The sequence below is a fragment of the Phaseolus vulgaris genome, chromosome 11, assembly GCF_051622355.1.
Source record: "Phaseolus vulgaris cultivar YP4 chromosome 11, ASM5162235v1, whole genome shotgun sequence".
Classification (NCBI taxonomy): domain Eukaryota; kingdom Viridiplantae; phylum Streptophyta; class Magnoliopsida; order Fabales; family Fabaceae; genus Phaseolus; species Phaseolus vulgaris.
The window spans coordinates 21,063,045-21,074,230 of NC_143508.1; the positions used below are offsets into that span (position 1 = coordinate 21,063,045).

At 44.6% G+C, this 11,186-nt stretch overlaps 1 long non-coding RNA gene across 1 annotated transcript; it reads left to right on the forward strand.

The window, feature by feature from the left end:
• The first annotated feature begins 8,703 nt into the window (after nt 1-8,703).
• Nucleotides 8,704-10,851, forward strand: LOC150023107 (uncharacterized). The gene is made up of 3 exons (XR_016517446.1): nt 8,704-9,024; nt 9,934-10,129; nt 10,214-10,851. It is a non-coding gene; the product is annotated as an uncharacterized LOC150023107 (long non-coding RNA).
• Nucleotides 10,852-11,186: the final 335 nt, after the last annotated feature.

The window sequence follows — 11,186 nt, forward strand, 5'->3', positions numbered from 1 at the left end:
TGTTGGCTAAGGAGATGGGGACTAGGGTGTTGATGGCCAAGAGCGACTCATTGTTGGTCACGGGACAAGTAACAGGCGAGTTCCAGGCCAAGGATCCACAAATGGCGGCTTACTTGGAGTATATGCAGGAGTTGAAGGGTTCCTTTGCCTCGTTTGAGGTGGTGCATGTACCCAGAGAGCATAATGCCCGAGCTGACTTGCTAGCCAAGCTCGCCAGTTCAGGAAAGGGGGGTAGGCAGAGGACAGTTATTCAAGAAACTCTGAAGATGCCTAAGGCGTTCGTGGCAGACCACCAGGTCCTTCAGATAAGCAAGTCGACAGAGAAAGCGGCAAGGAGCCACAGGTCCTTGACTCAGGAGACCTTGTGATCGCCGAGAATAAGAGCATGTCGAAGGGAGGGGGTGAACGTGGCGCAGGTCTGCGCTACGCATAGGCCAGACACATGGATAACGCAATACCAGCGTTGCCTGGCAGATGGCGTTCTCCTGTTGGATCCGATGGAGGCTAAGAGGATAAAGAAGAACTCTAGCAAGTTCACCATGATCGACGGCGAGCTGTACAGGTTTGGGTTTACACACCCACTCCTAGAATGTGTGCACGAAGAAAAATGTACATGATTTATGGCCGAGCTCCATGAAGGTATATGTGGGAGTCACATCGGGGGTCGAGCTCTGGCTGCAAGAGCTCTCCGTGCAGGTTATTACTGGCCAACGATGAGGGAGGACTGCAAGAGGTATGCACAATGTTGCAAGCAATGTTAGCAGCACGCCGATTGGCACAAGGCACCTCCAGAAGAGCTGAAGTCAATTTACAGCCCTTGGCCGTTTCATACTTGGGGAATTGACACTTTGGGACCTTTCCCATTGGCGGTCAGGCAGATGAAGTACTTGGTGGTGGCGATTGAATACTTCACCAAGTGGATCGAAGCGGAGCCAGTAGCCCAGATCACCGGACATAAGATCGAAGGCTTTGTGTGGAAGAACCTCGTGTGCCGGTTTGGTGTGCCTAAACGCCTGGTGTCGGACAATGGAACTCAGTTTGCAAGTCACCTGTTGAAGAAGCTGTGCGAAGAGGTGGGAATACAACAGGTGTTTGCATCTGTCGAGCACCCACGGACAAATGGTCAAGTAGAAACCCATGTGCCATGTGATTCCAATAGCCACATAGAGAATGATTCTTGACATTCTTAGGAATCACCATGAGCTGGACATTATAGAGGCACTTTTCTTAGAGTTGGATCATTGTTCTAAGACAAGAACTCACCAAAAACTAGTACCAAATCCCAAACTCATTTGGATGAACCAAATATTGTTAAATTGAATCAACAAAGAGATTAAAACTGGAATGACCGAACAGTATTGAACAATTAATCATATGAACCGAACAAAATTAAAAACAAAATAGAACGTAGGTGCTGGAAAATAGAAGAACCGAACCAAAACAACTCAAGAACACAAGGCAACATGAACAATTGAAAAAGAAGAAAGGAAGGAGAAGAGAGTGCTCATGAAGATGGAAGAATGTTGGATGATCTCGCCACTAGAAGTGTGGAATGCTCCTAGATGAGAGTGATGCCGCCACTTGAGGACTCCAATGATCCATCAAGATAAGACTAGAGAAGAAGGCTCCAAAAGCTCTCCAAAGGTCACTCAAAATTTGAGTAGAGTTTTCTTAGATTAATTCCAATCTGAATTTTACAAAGAGAGCACCTCTATTTATAGCCTAAGGTGCTGAAAATGCAAGCTAAAACAATTCAAAATTCCCTCCCAAATCATTCTAGAACCGGCGCCTATTCTATGCATGAGGAAGGTGTGATCCTTTCCTTCACTTTGGCACCTCCTATTCTACTTCTACACCTATCTACTAATACACCCCCCCAAAGCTCCTAACTAAAGCCTACAAGATGCTAAAACAAAAGAGGTTTCTAATGTTTCCCTCTAAGCACCTTCAACTAAAGAAATTACAAAAAGAGAAAATAAATGTCCTCTAGCTCCCAAAGCTTTGAACATGCTTCTTATAATCCTTTGAGGTGGACTTTGACCTCCATGGGCGTCTTCTATTTGTGCCTCCACCTCGTCTTGATCTTGTTGATTGGCCTCCATGTCCTCTTGAGCTTGATCTCCATCAGAGTCTGCCAATTGAGTGTTGCTGAGAGGCTTGAAGAGAAGACTGGAGAAAGCTAATGGATCGTGGGCAGAAGAGGTACCCCGCATAGTCTGGGCGTACCATACCACTGAACAGTCAGGAACCCACGAGACCCCGTTTAGTTTGGTTTATGGATGTGACGCGATGATTCCAGTTGAAATCCAGGAAAGCTCACCGAGATTCCAGAACTTTGTGGCGGAAAACTCGAACAAAGAAAGAAGATTGAATCTGGATTTACTGGATGAGATCAGGGAGGAGGCAAGAGTAAAGGCCGAGGCAGTAAAAAGGAGGATTGAGCGAAGGTATAACTCTAAGGTAATGCCAAGGCAATTTAGAGAAGGCGACCTGGTGATGAGGAAGGCCCATCAGTACGAGATGGAGAACAAGTTATCGCCTAAGTGAACGGGACCGTTCAGAATAACCGAGGAGCTCGGGAACGGCGCCTACCGCTTAGAGACGTTAGAAGGAGGGGCGATTCCTCGCACTTGGAACGCCACACACCTCAAGCTATATTACAGTTGAAGCTTTGTAAGTAAAAACGAACATGAAGAGATTTACAAGCTTTCTGTGAAAACAGTTTCAAGGGGGCACTCTTTTTTCCCTAAGGAGGGCTTTTAATGAGGCCACCCAATAAAGAAGAGTTTTCAAAGTTTAAAGTTTCTAAGATTGCATGCTTGTAGTTTCTAAAGTTTTCAGAAGAAAGACCTTATCACTCGAACGTGATCTAAGGCAACGACAAAGTTATGCTGCATGCTTTCTAGTTAAAAGTTTTAAAGTCCCCATCGTTTTTCGGCGATTGGCGGCATCTGTTAAAAGTTTTAAAGTCCCTATCGTTTTTTGGCGATTGGCGGCATCAGTTTAAAGTTTTAAAGTCCCCATCGTTTTTCGGCGATCGGCGGCATCAGTTAAAAGTTTTAAAGTCCCCATCGTTTTTCGGCGATTGGCGGCATCAGTTAAAAGTTTTAAAGTCCCCATCGTTTTTCGGCGATCGGCGGCAGTTGTTAAAGTTTTAAAGTCCTCATCGTCTTTCGGCGATCGGAGGCACCAGTGATGACCAAAGACCTTGACGCTCTCGTGCGTCTTGAGGCAAGAAAAGAAAAAGTCCTCCTCGACTTTGAGCGAGTGCAGGCAAGAAAAAGTCCGCCTCGACTTTGAGCGAGTGCAGGCAAGAAAAAGTCCTCCTCGACTTTGAGCGAGTGCAGGCAAGAAAAAGTCCTCCTCGACTTTGAGCGAGTGCAGGCAAGAAGAAGTCCTCCTCGCCTTTGAGTGAGTGTAGGCGAGAACAAAAGTAGTCCTCCTCGCCTTTGAGCGAGTGCAGGCGAGAATAGAAGAAGTCATCCTCGCCTTTGAGCGAGTGCAGGCAAGAACAGATTGAAAGACTTCTCTGCACAAGCAGATAGAGGCAAGATTAAAAGTCCTCAGCGCGTCCAGGGGGAGGAGATGTACACCCTGGGCAAGCTGAGGCACCAGAAAAAGTCCTTCTCACCTCAGAGTGAGTTCAGGCAAGATGAACTGAAAAGTCAGGGGTGTTCGTGACCTTAAACGGTGGGAAGGGAAGTAAAATGCTTTTTCCCCTTTTAAGTGAAACATTAATATTGAGCCAGTAAGACCAGATAAAACTTCCACGCTTGCAGGAGGTGTGAAGATAGACAAAATCCTCCTCGTCTTGAACGAGTTCAGGTATGGCGATCAGAAAAGTTTCAGGCGATGACAGGAGCAAGGGGTCGGTTCGCTTGGCGGATTAGGTGAACTGTGTTTTAAATACCAGTTTGAGTTAAAACCTACTGCCTAGTAAGTAACTTATGTTAAGGTTTGTTGCTTTGAGTTCACAAGTTATATTAAATGTCATCGCTTGAAAGTTAATGGTTGCTCAATTTTACTTTGAGTTAACAGTTCGATAAATTGTTATAAGATTAACAGTTTGTTCAAGTTCGAAGCAGTGTGTGAAAGGTGAGGCTCGAATATTGCTGAGTTAATTCGTTTAAGCAAGTTTCACCGGTTATGTTGATTAACCACACAACGAGTAAGAGGTATTTAAAAGCGAAGTATCAGAAACAACTTTTCAGCAGTGAAAGTTATACAAGAAGTGGCTGTTCGAGTTTGCATACAAATGTAAACAGTTATGTGAGCATTAAGATTACAGATAAAAGTTTTACAAAGAAGAGGTGATGGAGGAAGATAGCTAGTCTTCGGAGGGTACAATTTTCCCATCCACCACCTCGTTGCAGATCGACACCATGGAAAGGTCGAGCTCGGGGTATTGACATGTTACTTGCTCCAGAGCGGCATCAAACCCGGCGGTGAGGACTTGGGCAGTGCTTTGCTCGAGCTCTTGTGTTTATTTCTTCAGCTCTTCCGTTTCCTCACGAGCTCGAGCAAGTTCTTCAGCAGCTCTTTTGCCTTCGTCCCGAGCCTGGGCCAACTCAGCAGCAATCTTTTTGGCCTCCTCTCGAGCTTCGGCGAGCTCAGCAAGAGCATCGTCCCTTTCTTTTTTGACCTTCCCAAGGAGAACCTCCCGATCTACTGATCTTTTCTCAAGGTTTTCCACCTTGGTCGCATCCGCCTTTTTTGCAGCCTCCAAGTCTGCCACCTTGAGCCTATAGGGGACCAGCTTGCTTTCCAAGTCGATCTTCTCTTGGACTTGGAGATGCAGTTTCTGGCACAAGTCGGAGGCTTCCTTGCGAGTGCTCCTTAGCTCAGCATCCATGGCGTCCTCCAGCCTTGAGTGTTCAATCTCCACCATCATCAGGTTGCAAGAGAGTTTCTCAGCCTCAGCCCTTATCATCAGGTTTGACTCCTTCAGCGCGGAGTTCTCCTCTTGGAGCTTCTTGAGGGAATCCTTCACGACTTTTGATACAATCGAGGGAAGATCCTCCGCCATCATCTTCAGTCGGGCTGTGAAGGGTCCCAAGATCTCTTTGAAGGAGGTTGGGAGGCTTGAGGTTGTTGCTGGAGGTGCTGGAGGGGTTTGGTGCTGACTTTCACCACCACCCTCTTGCGTTTGCAGGGTGAGGGGGGCTTCTAGGCGTGGTGGTGAGGTTGGAGACTCTGTTATAAGTATCGGCGAGACCTGAGCGCCCTCGTTTTCTCCCAGTGCGGCCCCAGCAATAGAAGTGGTGGAAGGAGGGCCCTCTTCAACAGATACGAATGGTGTGGAGGCGCTTGGAGGGTTCTCTATGAAGTTTGGGTCGCTGCTTTCGACCACTGGGGGCGCGGCGGCTAAAGGCGTCGCTTGGACTGGTTGTAGTGGAGTTGGTGGTGAGGGCGGTGTTGGTGTTGGGAGTGCAGGTGGTGTAAAGGTGGCCACTCTTGTCCTCTTAGTAACGAGGCCATCCTCGGTGACTTCTTCATCATCGTCTTCCTCTTGCACCACTAGAGGAGCCTTCCTCAGAATTAGTTTCTTCCTTTCTGGGGCGGGTAGTACCCCAAAAGAAGTCGGACCTCGGGGAGGGGTCTTACCTTGGGCAGCGGCGATCTCCACCACCGAGTTGGGCACGGTTTGGGAGCCCGCCGCGAGCTTGTGAGATCGGGCGATCGCCCTCAATTCTGCCAGTTTCCCTTTCCCTAGCATGTTATCTGCACAAGGTAAAGGGCAGATAAGCAACCAAGGCAGAAGCAGACCATGCGAGTATGTTCATAACAGAAATAACACAAGCAGCACATGGACGAATGATTAATGCCAATGCAGAATAATGGAAGGCCGAAAATAAGAGTGGTAAAAATTCTAAGTTAGTTTTAGCACGAAGTGAGAGACTTGGTGTTGAAATAGGGGCTGACCTATGTGAGCTTCGAGTTGGTCTTCGAGGAACTCGAAAGAGATTATGGAGGCAGTAGGGAAGGTGATGTTGGCAGCAGTCACACTCTTCCAGAAGAGATAAAGATCTTTGTCTAGCTCCCCCATGTTGTCAGGGCTCCTTGGTCTCCTGAAGCTGTCCTTAGAATCTTTGTTTCCTTTGTTAACCCAGTACAAAGGAAACCGTCGAGCAGGGAGGGGTCTTGGTCGTTTTGGCACACCTTCACGAATTTCCCTTTCCAGTCTTTATAAGATTGCTGGAAGATTGATCTCCCAGCTATCCCGTTCAAGATGACCTAGAGGCGATCTCCGGGATTCTTTGCCTCAAACAGGAAGAGGAAGACGTCCACCGAAGCCGGTAGCCCCAAGTGTGCGCAGATAATTTGGAATGCCCTTACGAACGCCCAGCTGTTGTGATGAAGCTGGGCGGGCGCGATGTTGAGCTCAGTCAGTAGCTCTCTCTCGAAACGGGTAAAAGGAAGCCTAAGCTTCACTTTCTTGAAGAAGGTAGCATAGATAAAGCAGAACAACTCGCCGTTGTTCCCTTATGGTCCGCGCAGATCGGTTCACCCGGGCAGCAGGGCAGCACGACCATTTTGCTATCGTGCTCCTTGTGGAATGAGAGGTCGGATTGATCTCCTTTCCTCAGTCGGTGCACGCCCAACTCGGTGGTTATTGAGGAAGTCTTTTTCAGCAGAGTTGGGGTAGCCCAAGGGTAGAGCTTTTTATAGTCTTGTGGAGGAAGGGAGGCTCCTCCGGCGAGTGGTGGAGTTGCCTGGGTAGGGTTGGCATGAGAAGAAGCGGGCCTCTCAGCCTGTGCAGAGGGAGCACCAGAGGCTCGAGATGGGTTGCGTATCGATGGAGGATTTGACCCAGGGACAACCCTACTGGTTTTGGGTGGAGGGTTTCGCGATGAAGAAGGAGGGTTAGCGGTGGACTTCGTGTGAGCCATCGCAGGAACTGCAAAGGAAAGAGAAAGGGATGAAATGAATCTAGCAGAGAATGACTCGATTGGGGACGAAGTAGATAGAACGAACGAACAAGGTTTCACTAGGATGGACGTTACCAGGGACGAAACCTTAGGTTACGAGAAAAAAGAGATACAACCCACAACGTATGCTTCAGACAGATAATGGATGATGCAAACCGATTAAAATGCAGCAAATACCAATAGGAGGAGTAAAAGGGGTACCTTTTTATGATCGGATGAGCGATGAAGAAAGTTGGAGATTGAGAGAGACGAGAAGCTTCATGGTTCGCACAGAGAATGTTTGGAATGCTTGAGAGTGAAGAAAGATGATGGAACAGTGAAAAGCGCAAAAGGGTTTAAGGGTTTTCGAACGTTTTAGGAAGCGCAAACGTCAATTAAAGACGACCGTTGATGAAGCCACGTGTCGTGTGATTGAAAAAGGGGTTGGTGGAGCGTCAGAAAGGCAGAGGGTACGAACGTACGGAAATCTGTACCAGCGCCACATAGATCGACGATGACGTGACCTCTTAGTCTTTTCGCTGGAAAAGTCTCAGCTTAAGACTGGGGGGCTTGTGTACCGATCAGGTAATCGGAAGTGATGACGTGGCAGCAAGCGATAATATAGGCGTGTTGAGCGGAACACCTGGCTAACAGAAGGGAAGTACGTCGGGAAGTCTGTGTAGTCGCCAACCGTTGAGTTGGCGTTCTCCAATCTCTAGCATGTATAACCGGCGGACACCAGGCTTGCGTCGTAGTCGCCGTATGTGAGTTTTAGGCGATCAATTGGTTAGAGACCGCCTAAAGGGGGACATCGCCGAAAGATCAGGAAGGCTTACCTAAAGCTTTCAAGGGGTACAAGTACGAAGGATGAGGTTATCAGATGATCATTCCCTAGCCAGAGGTCGAGGCAAGGGAACAGTTTACCAGAACATGCATGATGTCCAAGTGAAGCAGATCGTGATAGCGGCAGGCGAGACCACAGAGAAGGTGTTCATGGTGACACCCCGTACTCGCCGCTTAAGGGGGTCGCGCTCCAAGGAAGCTGTAGTTACTCCTCGCATGAGTAACTTAGTCGAACAACTTGAAGAAGTAGAAGTGACGCTCAAGTGGAGAGGGATCCAGATGGTGACACGTGTACAGTTGGATGTGAGCCACGTGTCCAGAGGTGTAACCGTCAGGAGAGAGAAACGCTCAGGTATATAAGGAACTCTTAACAGATTTTGAGGTACGTTTTCCAGAACACTTCAGTACGCTTTTAGAGTATTTCAGTACACTGAGATTCACTGTGCACGGTTCCTGGAGTTGAGAGACTTTCTCTCTAGTATTTGGTGATTCCGTTACTGACTTGAGCGTCGGAGCGCGATCGGCCGCAGCGGCGCCACTCTGTCTTTTTCAGGTTCTCGCGAGGAATTGAGGCGTGAGGAGCAGAGGCTAACGTGGTGCAAAGCCGATCCAGGAGGAGAAACCTTTGACGTGGCAAGACTCTTGCACTCAGGTTAACCGGCAGGATCAGTTACTTAAATTTAGATACTAATTTTAGAATAATTAAATTTTATAAAATTAATTATTAATTTTTAATTTATAAAATATGTTAAATTAATATGAATAAATTTATTAATTTATTAATTTTAGTATAATATTAAAATATTTAATATCAATTTAAAAATATAGTATTTAATTTTTTTAATTTTATTTAAATATAAAATTAAATTAATAATAAATTTAAAAATTTATTTAAATTAAAAAATTTATTAATTGATTTAAATAAATATGCATTCTTTTTAAAAACTCATTTAATTTTTTTAAATCAGAGCAAATAGTATGCGGTTTTGAATTTCTATGTTTATCTTCCTTTCTTTAACCTTTTCTACTCGTCATTCACTTCGGCGGCAACGACAACCACTGCAACGGGAACTCTGCGACGACGACAACGCACTCTGCGACGACCAATGACGCTTATCTACTCGTCTTTCACTCTCGGCGGAAATGACAACCACTGTAACGGGAACTCTGCTACGACGGCAACGCACTTCGTGACGGGAACGCACTCCGTGGTCAACGCACTCCGCGGGCAACGCACTCTGCGACGGCCAACGACTTCTTCAAACTTATCATCGTAAGTTTCGATTTGTGCTCCATTCTCACCTTTACCTTTATTTTTGTGCTTGTTCATCGAAATTCCGCACAACTCACTGTGTATCTTTCCCATCTTAAAACCTTAGATTATGTTCATTTACAATCTCTAGGAATCTAATGAACTTTGAACCTTTTCCAAGTGTTTTGAATAAAGTTGTGATTTCTAATCTTGATTTGTATGCTCCTTTTGTATTGATTAAATTGTTTTGTCTTGTCTTTTTACTTATCTGTTTTTCAACATAATTGTTGGTTGAGTGTTGTTTAGCTTCTCTTTAAAAAGTTGTTATGGCTCATTTGTGAGTGAAGAAACTTAGGAGACAATGTATAGATTCTTATGCAGATATGCAACTATGTAATAATGCATGAAAATTGAGGACACAAAGTACACACTTCACTCTACATAACAGAACAGGTAAGAACTTATAGATACCCCTGTAGAATATAATAATAGTAGTAAAATGTTACACTTCACTTCACATTTTATGGTATCTGATGTTACCCTTTTCTTGGTCTTGTATAGGCAGTTGGCATTTTAGAGTGGATGGTAAAGTAATAAGAAGAGTCTACTGAATTTGTCTTCTTTTAAATCATTCTACAACAGACACTGAATTAAGTTAAAGGAAAACTATTGAATGTAATATAATGTGTATATGTTTGTCTTTGTCTAATAAGTTAATTATTTAAACAAGTGTCTCTTACACTTTAACTATCTTTTTTATGTGCTTTATTTCATTGAAAAGATGATTCAGTTACTAACTTCAGCCTTACATGGTTTTAATATCCAATTGCCAAATCAGTTATCTATCTAAGTGTTTCACTCTCCTGCTTTTGTTATCAGTCATGTGCTTGTAGTGGTTTATATCTAATACTATTATATTGTATGTTGCAGTTGGGGGTCTTTTAAACGCTACATTGAAAATGAAACAGAATTTATCATCTCAATATATGCATTGAAAAGTGGAATGACACGGGTTGTCCAACTCTCTTTGTTGGGATCAATTTTGTCCAATATGTTACTGGTGCTTTGATGTGCATTCTTATGCGGTGGGATTGTGAATCATAAGAAGGAGCAAGTGTTTAACAAGGTAGACATGTTAGTTTCTGTATTTTTTTTTTATATCCCTTATTTCATTATGTATCATATGTGGCTGATTCAATTTAGCATGTAGGCAACTGCTTCTGTGAATTCAGGATTATTATTGATGGTGGTTATGGGCCTATGTTGCATACCTATTTTTTCAGTTAAAAAGTCAGATAAGTCTCTATGTCTCTTAATGAGGTTGGCAGTCTTACTAAGTTCCCCTTTTCTCACCTGTTCATTTGTTTGTAGATATGTGGAACGCCAAGTGATATCATTTATTTGCTTGCTCTTTAGTGTGTGTAATTGTAATCATAAATTTGTCATGAATAGGAACTGTGACACATGGACTTTAAGATTGTTTGTATTTATATTTCTGTAAGTTAATATTAAAATGATTCATCCCCTTACCTGAATTCTCTATAACCTCCGTGGTTTTTTTTTCAATTGTCTCCTAAAATCTAACTGGTGCTTGAAATCTTAAAAAAGTAAAAATAAAATTCAATCCATTTGTTCATCTTACTTAAATTGCTTTTGAATTCCTGATTACATTAATATTGGACCTCTGCATTTTTAATCCTATTAGTTGGTTTCTCTATATATTAGAGTGTGTGAAACATTTGAATTGTACTTCCTCTAGGTGCGTTGATGAAGTTATTCCAGATGTGCCATGGGTAATCACCAATGAGTTCCTTGACAAACATCAAATTAACTATGTGGCACATGATAGTTGATCCTGCCTGTTGACCAAAACGCTGGAGCTTTGCCTCGTCAAACTTGGATCGACGTGTGCGCTGTGTTAGCCTCCGTCCTTCGCTGCGATCCACCTCAAGAACCTGCAAAAGACGAAACGGCGCCGCTGCGGCCGATCGCGCTCCGACGCCCAAGTCAGCGACTGAACCACCAATTACTCAAGAGTAAGACTCAAGAACTCTAAGGAACCGTGACCAGTTCTCTCTCAGTGTACTCAAGACTCGCAAGCGTAAAGAAACAATCTGAACGTGCGTACCTCAGAAGTTCGTTGGAACTCTTATATACCTGGGCACTTTCTCTCTCCTGGCAGT